The sequence below is a fragment of the Phyllostomus discolor genome, chromosome 12, assembly GCF_004126475.2.
Source record: "Phyllostomus discolor isolate MPI-MPIP mPhyDis1 chromosome 12, mPhyDis1.pri.v3, whole genome shotgun sequence".
Classification (NCBI taxonomy): domain Eukaryota; kingdom Metazoa; phylum Chordata; class Mammalia; order Chiroptera; family Phyllostomidae; genus Phyllostomus; species Phyllostomus discolor.
Window position 1 is genome coordinate 62106451 of NC_040914.2, and position 16553 is coordinate 62123003.

The window sequence follows — 16553 nt, forward strand, 5'->3', positions numbered from 1 at the left end:
TCTTAACCCCAGGACTTTTTCCCTCATTCACCGCCAGTCCCCTCTCAGTTGATAACCCTTCCTGTGATCTCCATATCTGTGATTCTGTTCCTGTTCTGCTTGTTTGCTTAGTTTGTTCTTCAGATTCAATTGTTGATAGTTGTGCATTTGTTGCTGTTTTAACATTCATAGTTTTGATCCTCTTTTTCTTTTGTAGTTCCCTTTAACATTTCATATAATAATGGCTTGGTGATGATGAATTCCTTAGTTTTTACCTTGTCTGGGAAGCACTTTATCTGCCCTTCCATTCTAAATGATAGCTTTGCTGGGTAGAGTAATCTTGGATGTAGGTCCTTGCTTTTCATCACTTTGAATATGTCTTGCCAGTCCCTTCAGCCTGTAAAGTTTCTGTTGAGAAATCAGCTGACAGTCTTATGGGAACTCCTTTGTAGGTAACTATCTGCTTTTCTCTTGCTGCTTTTAAAGTTCTCTCTTTATTTTTAACCCTTGGCATTTTAATTATGATGTGTCTTGCTGTGGTCTTCTTTGAGTCCAACTTGTTTGTCTGTGCTTCCTGGACTTACATGTCTATTTTCTTCACTAAATTAGAGAAGTTTTCTTTCATTATTTTTTCAAAAAGTTTTCAATTTCTTGCTCTTCCTTTTTTCCTTATGGTACCCCTACGATTCAGATATTGGTACATTTGGAGATGTCCCAGGGGCTTCTTATTCTATTCTTGTTTTTTTGTTTGTTTTTAGTTCTTTTTTCCTCTTGCTTTTCTGATTGAATGCTTTTTTCTTCCTTTTGTTCCAAATTGTTGATTTGAATCTCAGCTTCATCCCCTACACTTTTGGTTCTTTTTTTTTTTTTTAAGATTTCATTTATTTATTTATTTATTTTTAGAGAGGGAAGGGAGGGAGATAGAGAGAGAGAAACATCAATGTGCAGTTGCTGGGGGTTATGGCCTGCAACCCAGGCATGTACCCTGGCTGGGAATCGAACCTGTGACACTTTGGTTCGCAGCCCACGCTCAATCCACTGAGCTATGCCAGCCAGGGCCACTTTTGGTTCTTTGTGGATTTTTCTTTATTTCACTTAATGCAACCTTCATTTCTGCCTGGGTCTTTTTTTCTGCTGTTGCAGTATCCAGTGATTTCTTTGAGCATCCTGACAACCAGTGTTTTGAACTCTGCATCTGATAGGTTCCTTATCTCCATTTCATTTAGTTCTTTTCTTGTTGTTTTGTTTTGTTCTTTCATTTTGGCCATATTTCTTTGTTTCCTCAATTTGGCAGCCTCCCTGTGTTTGTTTCTGTATATTAGGTAAAGCTGCTTTGGCTCCCTGTCTTAGTAGCCTGGCCTATCATGGAAAAGGCACCTGTAAATTGTGTGGGGAGGAGCCTTAGGTAGTCACCAGGGTGGGGCAACTGTTTTACTGCTTTTGGCTCTGTGTGTGGGAGGGCTCAGAGAAGGGACAATGCCGCTGCCTGGCCTCTGGAGATTGCTTGAGAGGAAGCTGTCTCCTGGGCACTCACCCCCTTGCCAGTCACTTTGCTTTTTCCCCTTCTTCCTGTGTGCCACTTGTGCCCTGCCAGGTGTTGCTGTGGCCCCGAATCCCAGATGGGGTGGGTCTACATAATTCCAAAGTTTGCTGTGAACCCTTAAAGAGAAGTCTCTTGAGAATCCTGCTGTTTCTTAAAAAAACTGAACTGGTTTTTGGAGCCTGAAATTATGGGGACTCATTTCTGGCACTGCAGTCTTGGGCTGGGTGGTCTAGGCTAGGGCTGAGATCACTCACTCCCAAAGTATCCCTCCTGATTTTTATCCCCCACACATAAATGTGGGGTTGCCTATTCTGCCGCCTCTCCATGCCTCTCTGCACCTCCTCCCCTCCTACCTGTCTGGATGAATGTGGCATCTTTAATCCTTGATTGTCAGACTTCCATACAGCTTGCTTTTCTGATGAATCTGAGTGAAATTTGTTTTGTAGTTTATTTGTAGTTTTTACTATAGTTGAGTGCAGAGGCAGTATGTGTTTACCTATTCCTCCATCTTGGCCAGAAGTCTGGTCATTTCTTCCTGTGAGCCAAGTGAGGCGTGGTGTGTGCCAGAAAGCTTGTGAGGCACTTTTCATGAACTCTGAGAAAGAAAGGCTGGAATCTGCAGTCGAGGGCAGTATTCATTCCACAAACCTACATGCCGGGCCTGTGCTAGGGTGTGGTGAGAAAAAGATTAAAATGGTCCCTCACATCAAGGTCTATGGCATCTAGTAGGAGACAGATACATAGGTGACAATTAAAGTTCAGTGTGATGGACCCCACAGTGGGGGTGAGTGAGTATACCTGCAACAGGAAGATAGTGGGAAGTTTACCTAAATCCACCTGGGGGATTTGTGGAAGAACTCACATATCTGAGCTATACTCTGTAGGATTTTATAGACCAGTGAAGTGGGGTAAGGGAAGTCACTCCAGGCAGAGGGTACGGCATGGGCAAAAGCAAGGCAGGGTAAGAGACGTTGGCATATCCGAGGAAATATTGGTCATTTGGTAATGTTGATACATCAGATATTCCAGGTCAGAGCTGTTGCAAACTGTGGTTCATAGGCCAAATCCAGATTGCTACCTGAATTTTGGTTTTGTTTTTCTTTTAAAGGATAGTGTTAGATTCACAGCAAAATTGTGCAGAACGTACAGATATTTGCCATATACCCCTCCCCCCCATACAGCATCCCCTGCTATGATTATACTGCACTGGAGTGGCACATTTATTGCCATCAGTGAACCTACACTGGTACGTTATTATCCCCCAAAGTCCTTAGTTTACATTATGGTTCACTCTTGGTGTTGCACATTCTATGGGTTTTGACGAATTTGTAACAACATTTACTACCATTAGAGTGTCACGTAGAGTAGTTTCAGTGCCCTGAAAATCAGCTGTGCTCAGCCTGTTTATCCTTCCTTCCTCAACTCCTGGCAACCACTGATCCTTTTAAAGTCTCCATAGTTTTGCTTTACCTAGAATGTCATTTGATTGGAATTATTAAGTATATAGCTCAGATTGGCTTTTTTCACTTAATGTGTTTAAGTTCCCTCCATGTCTTCTCATGGCTTGATAGCTCATTTCTCTTTAGTACTGAAGAACATTCCATTGTCTAGATGTGCCCTTGTTTATCCATTTACCTATTGAAGAACATCTTGGCTGCTTGAGTTTTGGCAGTTATGAACAAAGCTGCTATTAGCATTTGTGTGCAGGTTTTTCTGTGGACCTGTTGTCAACTCCTTTGAGTAAATACCAAGAAGAGCAATTACTGGATCATATGGTAAGAATATGTTTAATTTTGTAAGAAACTGCCAAACTGTCTTCCAAAGTAGGTGTGCCATTTTGCATTCTCACCAGGAAAGAAGGAGATTCCCCTTGCTGCACATCCTCACCAGCATTTGGCGTTGTCAGTGTTTGGATTTTGGCCATTCTAACTAGTGTGTAGCGGTCTCATTGCTTTTTAATTTGCATTTTCCTGATGATATGTGACCTGGGGCATCTTTTCATAGGCTAATCTGTCAAATGTATACATTCTTTGGCGAGGTGTCTTGTTCAGGTCTTTTGTCCAATTTTTAAATTGGATTGTTCCTTTTCTTATTGTTGAGTTTTAGGAGTTCTTTGTATAGTTTGGGTGATGCTTCTTTATCATCTGTGTCTTTTGTAATGATCTGTGGCTTGTCTTCTTATTCTCCTGACCACCTAGTTTTGTAGATGAAATTTTATTTGAATACAGCTATACTCATTCATTTACATATTGTCTATGGCCACGTCTGTGCTACCATGGCAGAGTTAAGTAGTGGTGAGAGAGACTGTGTGGCCTGCAAATCCTTGCTATCTGGCCCCTTACAGAAAGTTTGCTGAGCTGTACTGTAGGAGATGGTAAGAAGATAAACCCATTTACAAAGGGCCTTTCATGCTTTACTGAGGAATTCTGATTTTCTTTGGGGATAAGGAGCCTCTGAATTTTGAGCAAGGGCATGATGTGCTGTTTCGGTGGTAAATTATTCAGGAAAGTATCTGATGGATGAATTTGAAGCTGTATCAATTAGGGTTCATTGCAGAAAACAGAAATCACTCTAGGTATTTTGAGCAGAAAGGGATTTAATATGGGGAATTGGATATTTATAAAAGTCATTGGGTGGGCTGCAGGAAGAGAGCTGAGCCCTTCTCCATCCCTGGTTTCAGGGTCACAGCCCTTCAGCTGCAGTCAGGTGTCAGGAAACTGCTCCTGCCCCATGACCAGTTTGCATGCAGGAAGCTGGTATCCAGGCAGTGAAGCATAGGGTCTGCCAGAGCCCCCGTAGTCGTCACTTCCACAAGAAGAAGGGTTTCTGCCTTCCTTCTGCTTCCAAGTCTCCTGCAAGAGATTCTCATCATTGCAGCCTAAATCACTTCCAGAACATACCTGCAGGGGAGCTGGAGAGCATTCTAGCCTCTTGCAGTAGGTGGGCAGGAGAAGGGAGGCATGTAGAATGGAAGAGGATGGGAACGTCTGACACAGTGAACGTTGAGACTAGAATCAGGGACCAATAAGAGTACTCTTGTAGGAACTGGTGGGGTAGGAGTTAATGACCAGCCTTTAGCAGTGGCAGAACTGAGAGGAGACAAAAGTACCTAGGAGGTATAATCAATTGAGCAAGACTGGGTGACTGACTAGTGAGACAAGGTGAAGAATGAAGGTGTATAGTGGGGACTCCTAGGCTCTTGGACTGAGAAATGCAGGAACAAAGGAGCTTATGAAGCTGTCACTTGAAAATGGCATCCCCCATAATGGTTGGGGTCCGTGTTTAGCAGGCTCCATGGAACAGTAGTTCTGTGTGCCCCCCAGGACAGATCTATCCTCCTGAGTGTATCCATAGTAGGAGGAATGAAAACCTAACTTAAGAGATACGGAGCAAAACAAAGTATATTCCTGACATTGAATAATGGGACCAATAGAAGGGTCACCACAATTGTGCTGTTTCTACAATAGTCAGATCTGTATCTGGGTTCCAGGACTTCTCAGTCCTAGAACATTGTGATTAAAGGGGAAAGAACTTAGGGAGACACAAATTAAAAGAGTATGGGTCTGGAGAAATAACTTTTTAATCATGGGAGCTTGGTCAGCTTGGGTGTGTGATGATGGAGGACCAGGACAGAACTGGTAGCAAATGCTTTGGGCAGATATGGATGGCGGGGAAAAGGGTTGCGTAATCCATGGTGTTTGTAGCAGTGGTTTGGTTTTGATGAGGTCAGACTTCTCATTTAGGATTCTGTTGGCAATCAATGACTTCTTGAAAATGGCAGGTCTGTGGAGGTAGAGAATAGGAGTTTGGTTTAGTAACTGTATTTTTGACAGCATACTCAATAGCCTAAATAGAATGACCCCTTTAAAACACAAACAATTCCATATTTAGGTTTTACATTAGATGAAAACTGTCATAGAACCGAAATACAGAATTTATATTACTTTATGTGTCACATACCACAGGGTTTTCTGAACTTATAATGTAAGTTGACTCATTGAAAATATTTGTCTAACTTTTGGGGGGCTCCCATTCTTATTCCCACTTATGTATCAGTTTGCCTCATGATGGCATTTACCTGAACCATTCTGCCATAATTATAGCCTAAAAGGCCCACCTGACCTATCTGCAGATTTAACTGTGGATTAGTCTTTTCTGGGAACATTCTGTGCCTTGGCTTGTATAGTAATGCAGAATCCCAGAGTATTTCTCCTTTTTCTGGTTTTATTGATTTTTATTACTTAAAAAATAAATTTGATCCATGCAAAAATAGATATGAATGTACCACATAACAACAGGATGTAGTATTAAATTGGACAGTCAAGAGAGGTGTTGTTAAGAAGGTGACATTTAAGCAAAGATTTGAAGGTGAGGGATTTAGCCATGAGGTATCTGGGGGAATGGCTGTTAAAATGGGCTAAGATGGGAGCATGACTTTGGAGTTGAAGGAATAGTAGGGAGGCCTGTTTGGCTGGAGTGGAGGGAGGGATGGGAAAGTAGGAGATGAGGGTGGTAATATGTAGGGCCAGATTATATCTGTAAATTTCTGTTTTATGTATTTCAAGGTTATTGTATTGGTTCCACAATGCAAATTTGAGATACGTCTTATGGGCAAATTGAACTTTTTATCCTTGTTCATGATCCCCTCCTTTTTTTTTAGTGCTTTTTCTCTTAACATTTATTTGGTCTGAGCAATATAAAGAAATGACCTATAACAACATGGGAGATGCTCAAAGGCATTATGCTAAGTGCAAGAAGTCAGACACATAAGGCTACATTTTGTGTGATTCCATTTATATGACATTCTGGAAAAGGCAAAATTATAGGGACAGAAATCCAATCAGCAGTTGCTGGGAACTGAGGGAAATAATTAACTGCAAAAGAGTACCGAGAAATATTTGGGGCAGTGGAAATGTTCTATGTCTTGATTGTGGTGGTGGTAGCATGATTGTATACGTTTGTTAAAACTCATTAAACTGCACCATTAAAAAGGGTGATTTTACTGTATGTCAATTATACCTGAATTTTAGAAATCATTCTTAAAAAATCTGTTTTGACATTAGCATAGCTACCTCAACTTTCATTTGTTTTGTATATGCTTGGCATATTTTTTCCCCATCCATTTAGTTTCAACCTTTTTGGTTCTTGTATTTTAGATGGTGTTGCTTACAGCAGCATTTAACTGGATCTTTAAGAAACCAATATGATCATTTCTGTCTTTATACCATCATGGTTAGTCCATTTATGTTCCTTGTGATTTTTGATACCTCTGGAGCTGTCCTCATCCGCTTGTCTTGTGTTCTTTGTTTCTCATCTCCACTGTGTGTGGCCTGCCTTTTCTCTGTCTTGATGAGCTGAAGTTTTCTTTGGCTCGCTGTTTGATAATGGAGTGTAAAATTCTACATCTAATGGTGTAAAGAGAACAAGAATTATACACTGGCTGCTATATGAAGATTTTCTGCTTTGCTTCACTCCTAGTTTTATAGCATGTCTATGTGCTGGGTCTACATATAAAAAATTTTAAGTGATATTAGTGAAAACCTAGAGTAGAGTATGGTGTGAATAACTGTTTTAATGTGATGGAGAAAGGGAGATTAGGGCCAGGTTGGTTTTGATCTTTTGTGGGTATGTTTTTAGTTTTACCTTAAAAGGTTAAAGGTTAAAAAAAGCTTTATTTGAAACCAGTTTATACCACTTAGAAAAGAATAATGAGTTGAGGAGTTACTTCTTTTCTCTTGCATTTACTTTTTTGGGGGTTGGGTATAGGGGGTGGTGCTGAGTTCTCAAACACCACTTCAAAGGCACCTGCACCTTAGTCATCTTTGTGTCCCCAGCAGGGCCTAGAACAGTTCCTCACTGCACGTAGCAGCAGCTCAATAAATATTTGTTGAGATGAAAGAGCCTTGTGTTGATGCTCCTCATTTGCCAGACCTTCCGGGCAAATTTACACTCCGTGGGACCCCTCCTCTTGAGAAACGATGGTCTCAGGGGCCCAGGGAGTAGGGGGACTTTTTATGAGGACTGCCTGGTGCTTTGCAAGGCTCAGCCTAACCACGGAGAACATGGTGGGTTCCCACTGCCTGTTCGGTCTCTCCTGTTTCATCTGGTTTTATCTTCATGATGGATATTTCCACATTGAGCTCTTTTCATGGACGGTTCTTTTCAAATCTGTGCAACTTTTAAGGTAAACACTGGACTTAGAGGTAAGCTGCCATGTAACTGCATCTTGTTTGAAAAAGAATGAGTCAAGTCTGTGTACCTGAGTTCTATCAGAAAAGAGTGTTACCCCCTAAGAAGAGCAATATCTTACTCGTAGGTAGTTGTTCCAATTCCCAAGTGATTGTTGAGTTTTAGAAATGTGTCTCGTACAGGACGTTTGGATCACAGAAAGGCTGTCCCTGTGAGATGAGCACCAATTCTATAGGGCAAGGCCCCAACTGTATAAGGCCCTCTAGGAGAGCGAGGTTGGGCTATCAGCAAGAATCAATAGGCTGAGGCTATTACCTAACCATACATTTGAGAGTTAATATCCTCTGGGGAAATTGACATTTATTTGTATGAAAGGATATATTAGTTTTCTGATGATGTGTAACAAATCGCCACGAACTTAGGGCTTAAAACACCATTAATTAGCTCATAGTTCTATAGGTCAGATGTCTGGCACTGTGTGGCCAGCTGGATTGTCTACTTAGGGTCTCACGAGGCCAAAACCAAGGTGATGGCAGGGCTGCTTGCTCATCTGAAAACTCTAAGGGAGAATTTGCTTCAAAGCTCATTCATTCAGGTGATTAGCTGGATTTAGTTACTTGTGGTTGTGGGACTGAGGTCCCCTGCCCTTGCTGACTGTCAGGGCCTCTCTTAGTTCCTTAAGGCCACCCACATTTTTTCTCATGTGCCCCCTCAATGTTCAAGCCAGAAAGATGTGTCAAATCTCCCTCTTGCTTCAGGTTTTTCTGATTTTCTCTTTTGCCCTCTACATTTGACATCTTCTGGAGAAAGCCTCTGCTTTTAACAGATTACGTAATTAAATCAAGCTTGCCTGGACGATCTCCCTTTCTTGAGGTCAGTGGTGCCGTAGGATGTAACTTAACATGGCATGACATAACATAATGTAACATAATCAAGTGTATGGCGTTTTGTCACATTCACTGGTTTTAGGTACTAGGGTAGAGTATCTTTGGGAGGAGGTAAGAAATTCTGCCCACCACGGAAGATCTCTCTTAATTCCCATGCTTAATCACTCGCCTAGCCTCTACTGTTGGAGGGCACTTGCAAATTACAGCTAGAACAGAAACAACACAAAACCCATTTGGTTGGATTTGGAGAGCGGCTTGCAATTTTAGTATTGAACACATGGGCACAAAATGAGTCTAATAAAAATTTTAATAAAATTTTTATTTATTTTTATTTCTAGGCCCTGTTACTAGACAATGTTTTCACATGATGCTTAGGGCTCAACTTTTTGGAAGACAGCAGCTCTGACACTTGCCAATGGCTGGTAGATGAGAGAGTCCATCCTGTGGCATGGATTTCATTCTTTAAAGGGTTTGAGGGAGATGGGGTGGAGTGATCGGATTGTAAGGAACATAGGAGGTACTAGAGATTGAGGTCCAAAAGTGCTTTTGAACTTGATTCCTTGCTTCTTTTATTCATTCAGGAAATATTTTTATATGCCTATTAGGGGGCCAGGCACATACTGGGTGCTGGTTCTATGAAGGTACACAAAACAGGCATGGTCCTTGCCCTCATGGACCTTACTTGAGACAGACATTAAACCAGTACACAAAACAAATGAACAATTACAGATAGAATTGCTATAAAGGGAAAGATTGGAATACTGTGTGAGAAGATGCATGAGAATTGACTGTAACCTGGGAAATAAGGGACATCTAGACCATGTTTTGGTTGAGGAGCCAGCTGGGTGAAGAGTCCAGACAAGGGTATGCCATGAGAGTGGATCAGCAAGGGCTCTGGTTTTCCTCAGGAGGCGTTTGGAGGGATGTCTTGAGGAATATCCATGGAACATTTTCTTTTTGCAGCTTCTCCCTCTCCTGTCTTTAGGATTTGCTGTGTCAGAATACTTAGAAATAACGTTGCAATATACTATCATCCCCTGTACCTGCCCTAATATCTGTCATCCTCAGGACTTCAGGGTCCCCTGTAGTCCTTCCTGGCCTGGAGCTGCAGCACAGGGATGCTCTGAGCTGGCCCAGGTTCAAAGAAGATGTGATGCCAGTAGGAAGGAGTTTGGAGATACATTTCTGCCCACCTGTGTAAACTGGAGCCCCACGCAGATTCCAGCTACTAAATCAGAGGAGGTTGATGGCCCATGACGCTGTCTCCGAAGCTGTGCTAGCCTCCTATGCCCTTATGCCATCTCAGGCTATAGGACAAATAAATCATGGGCTGCCGTCTGTGTTCAAGGAACCTCTAGTCATTAACTGCTGCACCTAGGACAGTGGCGCAGAATGTGACAGTGAGCACTTCCCCCGAACTTCGGCTCTCTTTGAAGTTTGTCTGGGAGGCTGCTTGAACATTTGTTTCTTTTTTTTTTTTCTTTTTTTTTGGAGGGAGAATGGGGGAGGACAATTGGCATCTTTACTTAATTGCCCCTTTAAACCCATGAATGTGATATCATTCCATTTATTAAGGTGACTTTTATCTTTTTTTTCCTTAAGTTTAATTTTTTATAGACTGAACATTTATATAATGCTATAATGAATGTAAATAGTAAAAATAACTTTAATCCTAGATTCCAAAACAAATTTGATCATTCTTTTCGAGTAAGCCCAATGTGCAACCTGGAATTAGATTAGATAAGTCAAATTTTATTGTATATTCTCTCTTTAAAATGAATTTTTAGTCTCAAAGCTGCCACCATTGAGAGGACTGCTCTGCACTCCAGGCTGGGCAAAAGTAAATCATTTGTCTTTCTGTAATGGAGAATGGACTTGGCAGCAGCTTTATTTTTACCTTTCCTGTCATTTCTGAGGCTGGCAGCTAGAGGTAGGGTGGGGAATGGAGCCGTAAATTACCCTTGGAATGGCTAGAATGGTCCCATTTTAACTCTAAATTGCTCCTTTCCCTTTTCACCTCTTCTTTTTATCCCCCTCCTTATTTTATTTTACTTTTTTTTCTAATCTGCTTTTGAATGAGAAGGAAGAATTGAGGAGGGTGTAGGTGGGAGTAGGTTTGCTTATTGATGCTTCTCTGAATGGTGGAAATTATTTCTTTTCCCATCACCGCTTCCCATTTCTTTGCCATGCTTCTATTTTAAGCGTCTGTTTTTTTGCTGGTTCTGTCTTGCTGGAAACTGGCCCAGCCTCACTCAGTTTTGTTTCCATGCTGCTATTAAAAGACAATGCCCAGTTAAGAGGACTCAGAGGAGGGGCGGGAGCCTCCCTTTGGGGTCTAGTTATCCAGGCAAATATCCCTGCATTGGAATGTGAGAAGAGTTTTAAATTTGATAGGCTATTTTAACTTTATGCATCTTTTTTTTTTTTTAATGGAGGAAAACACACTATTACTTGGTATACCCTGAAACTTTTCTTTTGCTGAGCTTGGAGACTAACAGAGCCTAACTGAGGTCAAAGAACCTCCCTTTCATATCCTCTATCTCCTTTACCAAGATGTAAACAGATGCTGGTCACCGGGAACTGGTCAGTCGTGGAGTCTTGACATTTGGGAGAGATGTGTCCCCAGTTTGTGAAGAATCCTAATATTATTAATGCATAGTGTTTCTGGAGTCCTGAATATTGCCTAAATTACATTTTCATGAAGGTGCTTGTTATCTGTTATTTTTTAAAGCATATTCTACCACCATAACTTACCTGCCTTTCACAACCTTGGTTCATTTGTTGAACTCTTTTGTGGTGGCTGAAATCCACAAATTGCTTTTTAGAATTAAGTTAGATTTATTGGGGTATAATGTACATACAGTAAAATTCACCCTTTGCAGTGTACAGTTCGGAGAGTTTTGACAAAAGCATATGGTCTGGTAACCACCACCATAATCAAAGCACAGAAAATCTTAGCTCCCCTAGAAGTTCCCTTGTTCCCTCCTTTTAACCCCAGCCACCAGGAAACGCTGATCTGTTTTCTTTTCCTGCAGTTTTGCCTCTTCCTACATGTGGTAAAAATGGAACGATTTATATACTACACAGCTTTTTGTGTTATTCTTCTTCCCTTTAGCATAATGAATGCATTTGTGATTCATCTATGTTGTTGCATGTATCAGTAGTTTGTTCCTTTTGTTTGCGAAGTAATATTCCACTGTTTGGGTACACCACAGTCTGTGTGTTCATCCACCATGTGAAGGACTTTGGGTTGTTTAAAGTTTTGGAAATTGTGAGTAAAATCACTATAAACATTTGCCTATAGGTTTTATGTAAACATATATTTTCATTTCTGTTGGGTAAATACCAAGAAATAGGATTGCTAGTTTATATGCTAAGTGTATGTTTAATTTTATAAAAAACTGTGAGCTGTTTTTCCGAAGTGGCTGCAACCTGCTGCATTCCTTGTGGCAGTCAGTGTTTGAGAGTTCCAGTTGCTTTGCCTCCTTGTCAGCACTCGTTCCTGTCAGTTTTCCCCTTCTTTGTCCATTCTGGTAGGTGTGTAATTGTATGTCACTGTGGTTTTAGTTTGCATTTCCCTAATGGTTAATGATGTTGAACATCTTTCATGTGCTTATTTGCCATTTGTAGATCTTTTCTGAAGTGTCTGTTAAAATCTTCTGATTACTTTTTTTATATTGGTTTGTTGTTTTTGTATTACTGAGTTTTGAGGGTTTTAAAAATATATTTTAGATATAAGTTTTTTATTGTGTATGCATTTTACAAATTTTTTTTCCCCAGACTATGAATTTTTTTGAGTGTCCTTGGAGAGCAGTTTTGACCTTTGATAAAGCTACCAACTATTTTTTAAAATCAATTTTCACATAAAGAGTATGATAGACTTAAGCCCTGGCAGGCATAGTTCAGTGGATTAGTGCGGGCTGCGAACCAAAGCGTTGTAGGTTCAATTCCCAGTCAGGGCACATGCCTGGGTTGCAGGCTACGGCCCCCAGCAACCACACATTGATGTTTCTCTCTCTCTCTCTCTCTCTCTTTCTCCCTCCCTTCCCTCTCTAAAAATAAATAAATAAAATCTTTAAAAAAAAGAGTATGATAGACTTGCTAAAAATTCTGAGTCACCACCACAATTTGAATTTACTTTTTAACTTAGCGGGAAAATTTTGTGTCTGGCTTGTGAGCCATCACTTTTTTTGGCTCTTCATTTTCACTAATGTTACCAATGCTAGGACTGACTTCCTTTTTTTAACTAAACAAACAAAGTTTGTTGGTTGAATTATTCCACATAAAGTATTACATATGTGACAATGGTCAACAAAGCTGCAGTGGGGTGACCGTGCCAGGTTGTCATTCCAGGCTCACTCATTAGCCAAGTGGCTCCCACACACCAGCATTGCAGGGTGTGATGCAAATTCGTGTCTGAGCAAAATTACAAGTTACTGCATTTCTACTACTATGTAAGCTCCTTGAGGTCAGGGACTGTTTCTGTTTTGCTGCTAGACCAAGATCTGGGCCTAGTGCTGAGAGAATAGTGACAGAATGGAATTCAGTGGCCTTCATGAAGGGTCATGTGAGATGTGCCAAGGTATCCAAGGCTCTGGCTGTCAGGGTCAGCTGCGGACTGAGGCCAACATTGTGAATGTTAAAACTTGCATGTCAGGGGACAGTCCGGATCCTGGTCCTGGGGACCTTACCTGTATCAGATCGGCTCTGAGAAGCTTGGAGAGAAAACCTTGGGCCCTGGCCTTGATGGTGTTGCCTGGGGAGGCCTCAGACTCTTAGGGAGGAACTTAGGTAAGAACATGCCAGCATTAGAAGTGCATGCCGCAAAGAGAGCTGAGTGTCTGTAACGAGATGACTTGAAAGCATTTGTGGAGTTTCGCTGTTCTACCTTCTTCCAACTGCCCTGGGGCTGCATAACTTCCCCCAACCCTTCACCCTCCACATGGTGGAGGGATCGGGCCAAGGTTGAAGTCACTGGCAGAGCTGAAGCCAGGCTGTCTGTGGTGGAGCCCAGCTCATCCCCACCCCATCGCCCCACTTTTGTCCTGATACTATTTTGGCTTATGGTGTGTGGTTTCAGCGTTTGGGCCAGCTTTTAATCACGACACAATCCCATCTTTTGAGGGTTGAGTGAGTTCTCCAAGAGAGGAAACTGCCAAAGAGAATGTTTTTCTCAAATGCTGAGGCCTTCTCTTCCTTATGAGAATCTTATTTTAAAGGTAGTTCAAGAGGAAAAGTGGAAGCTCCAGATTTAGGACAAAGGAAGAGTCTGGGGGGAGGGTGCGTGCGTACATGCGTGTGTGTGTGTGTGTGTGTGTGTGTGTGGTGGTGGTGGTGGTGGTGAGGGGAGCGGGGGTGGCAGTGGGCCACGGGCAGGGAGGCGGCAGTTCATGCAAAGTGGTCCCAGCTGCCCCTGGTTTATGGGCTAATCCCGGCTCTGCTCCAGCCTGTCATTCAGGGTGAGCTGCTGTCATTAGTGGTTAAACATTTCTGAAAGTATTCTCTCTCAACTCTGACCGCACACCCTTTCGGGGAAGAGAGGGAGGAGCCAGGAGAGTAATGGAACCCACCCTGTTGTCATGCCCAGCTGCTCTGCCGGGGGACACAGAGTCTGGCAACTGGACATAATCATGGGCTCGTCAGAGCCTCAGGAGTGACAGCACTGATGCTGCATTTTCCATGCTGCCCACTCGGCCTGTTGCTCCTTCAGGGACACGGCCCTCCACCGTGGACGGAGAGTACCAAATCAGAGAGGCTTTTTTGTCCTTTTAAGGGGATTCTTGGCTGAAGCAAACCTTCCATTAACCAATTTTATCTCTCTCAAGCTCTCTGCCCTCAACACACAGACACATTCACTAGCGGCTAAAGCCTGAGCTTCCCTTTGGAACTCGTCTGCACCCGTTCAGCTTTCGATGAGGAGTTTGCGGTAAAAGGCTCAATACTAACATTTCTTCCCATGAAGTGGGGACTTTGAAATATTTTTCTTGACTGAGGTGTGGTTGACAGCTTTTGATTTATGAAATTAGCTCAGGGAAAAATAAGATGGAAAAAGAGAGTCCAAATTAAATCTTTATTTCCATAGCTCAGCTGTGCCCTCTCTGTCCATTTTTAACTGCCACACAGTCTTTAGGTAAGAAGGACTCCAGGGTTTGTTAGGTTTCTTCTGCTTCCCCCTCCTACTCCCTCTTCCTTTTTCTTCTTCCTCTTCTTCCTCTTCTTCCTCTCTCTCTCTCTCTCTGGGTTGTGTGGGCACCCCCAAAAAACATTTTTTTAAACTTAATGAAGAACACTAGAAAAATTTAGAAAAGCACCAAAGGAAAAGCTAAAGGCATCTGCATTTTCAGCACCCAAAGATAATCACTCTGAACACTTTGGCTTATGCCCATCTTGTTGGAAAATTTTTTTCCTTGTGCTAGAGGTGGTAGTTGGTGGAGGCACTTCTTCCTCTAGGGACCTTCTAGTTTGTTGTGCTGCAGGCTTGTCCCTACACACAGGGCTCAAGTCCAACCAGCAGAAGTGTTGTGGCAGGGACAGCGCCTCCCAGTGGGGGGAACTTTCTGTTAGAGCTCTTCATTTCTCCATTGGCTGAACTACTAGTGAAAGAACCACCAGGGACAGACTCACCTAAAGTCTGGGCCTCCGTCCCCAGGCTGCAACCAGAGAGCTTGGTATGTTGACCTTAAAGGACCTGAATTTGAGTCTTTTCTCTCTTTCGTTAAAAAAATTATTTATTTGATAGAGAGGGGAAGAAAGGGAGAAAGAGGGAAAGAGATATGGATGTGTGAGGGAAACACTGATTGGTTGCCTCTTGCATGCCCCCAACCTAGGGACCTCGCTGGCAACCCAGGCATGTACCCTGACTGGGAATCAAACCTAAGACCTTTCAGTTCACAGACTGGCATTCAACCCACTGAGCAACACCATCCAGGGTTTGAGTCTTTTCTTGATTGCTTACTCTCTACTGGACTTTTCTGTGTCTGTTTTCTGGTCTGCAATATGGGCATTATATAATAGGCTACTTCTAGGGTTGCCGTGTTAAATGAGATAATATTTGTAAAGTGCACAACACACCACAACTGGACATAATCCTGGGTTTGCGCATAATCACGGGTACCTGAAATGTAATATTGCAGCTCCATGTACAGGATATACTTCCATGGTCATTGTTATTACTTTTATTGTTAATAGTATTCTCACTGCTCCATGTCACATAGTTTAGATTGTTCTCTGGACCTTTGTACCTCTGCCTGGAGAGGGGTGGTCTTTTCTTTCCTGGATACTGTTGATTTATTTTTTTTAATTAATTTATTTTTTTTCTATCACCATTTATTCCCCCCATACCCTCTTCTATCTCCACCCATACCTCCTTCCCCACAGTTATCATCCTCGGATACTCTTTAAATCATCTCACTGTTGTGAAGTATTACATAATGACTAAGTGGTAGAATAATCTCCTTTGACAAAAATGCTGAACTGAAAGGCGTGGAAACTCAGGCACTGTCACTGAGGAATGAAGTCGTCACAATAGGATTGTGAGAACACTTCCTGCCTCGTGTTCTCTGAAGATGTCAGATAGGTTTGCTGTTGTCAGGTCCCACCGCTACCCTTGTGATTTGACCCCTTTCCGCATTGTCTCTCATTTACTTGGATGGGTTGTGGGGTCATCTTTTCTAGATGAGCTATGTCCATGTATGCACTAGCTGAAGTTGTGTAATGTCCCTTGACTTCTGTTCCGAGGGAAGCATCTTTCTAACTATAGAGAAAATGGATTTGGATAAGTTCCGGGCTTTGCGTAACAGGAGAAATATGTCATCTGTACTCTGTCAAGTAGTCCATTGATTCTTGTTTATTTCTTACATTTGAGCCCAATAAAAATAATGTGATGGTCTCAGGATATTTTGCCAGTTATTTCAGATGTGGGAGCAATTTACTCTGGATTTGTTTACTTCAAGTGG

General features: G+C 42.1%; 1 protein-coding gene across 5 annotated transcripts in view; it reads left to right on the top strand.

Annotated features, from left to right (window-relative positions):
• Positions 1-16553, top strand: part of WWP2 (WW domain containing E3 ubiquitin protein ligase 2) — a 176344-nt gene that overhangs the window by 105029 nt on the left and 54762 nt on the right. The window lies entirely within an intron of this gene.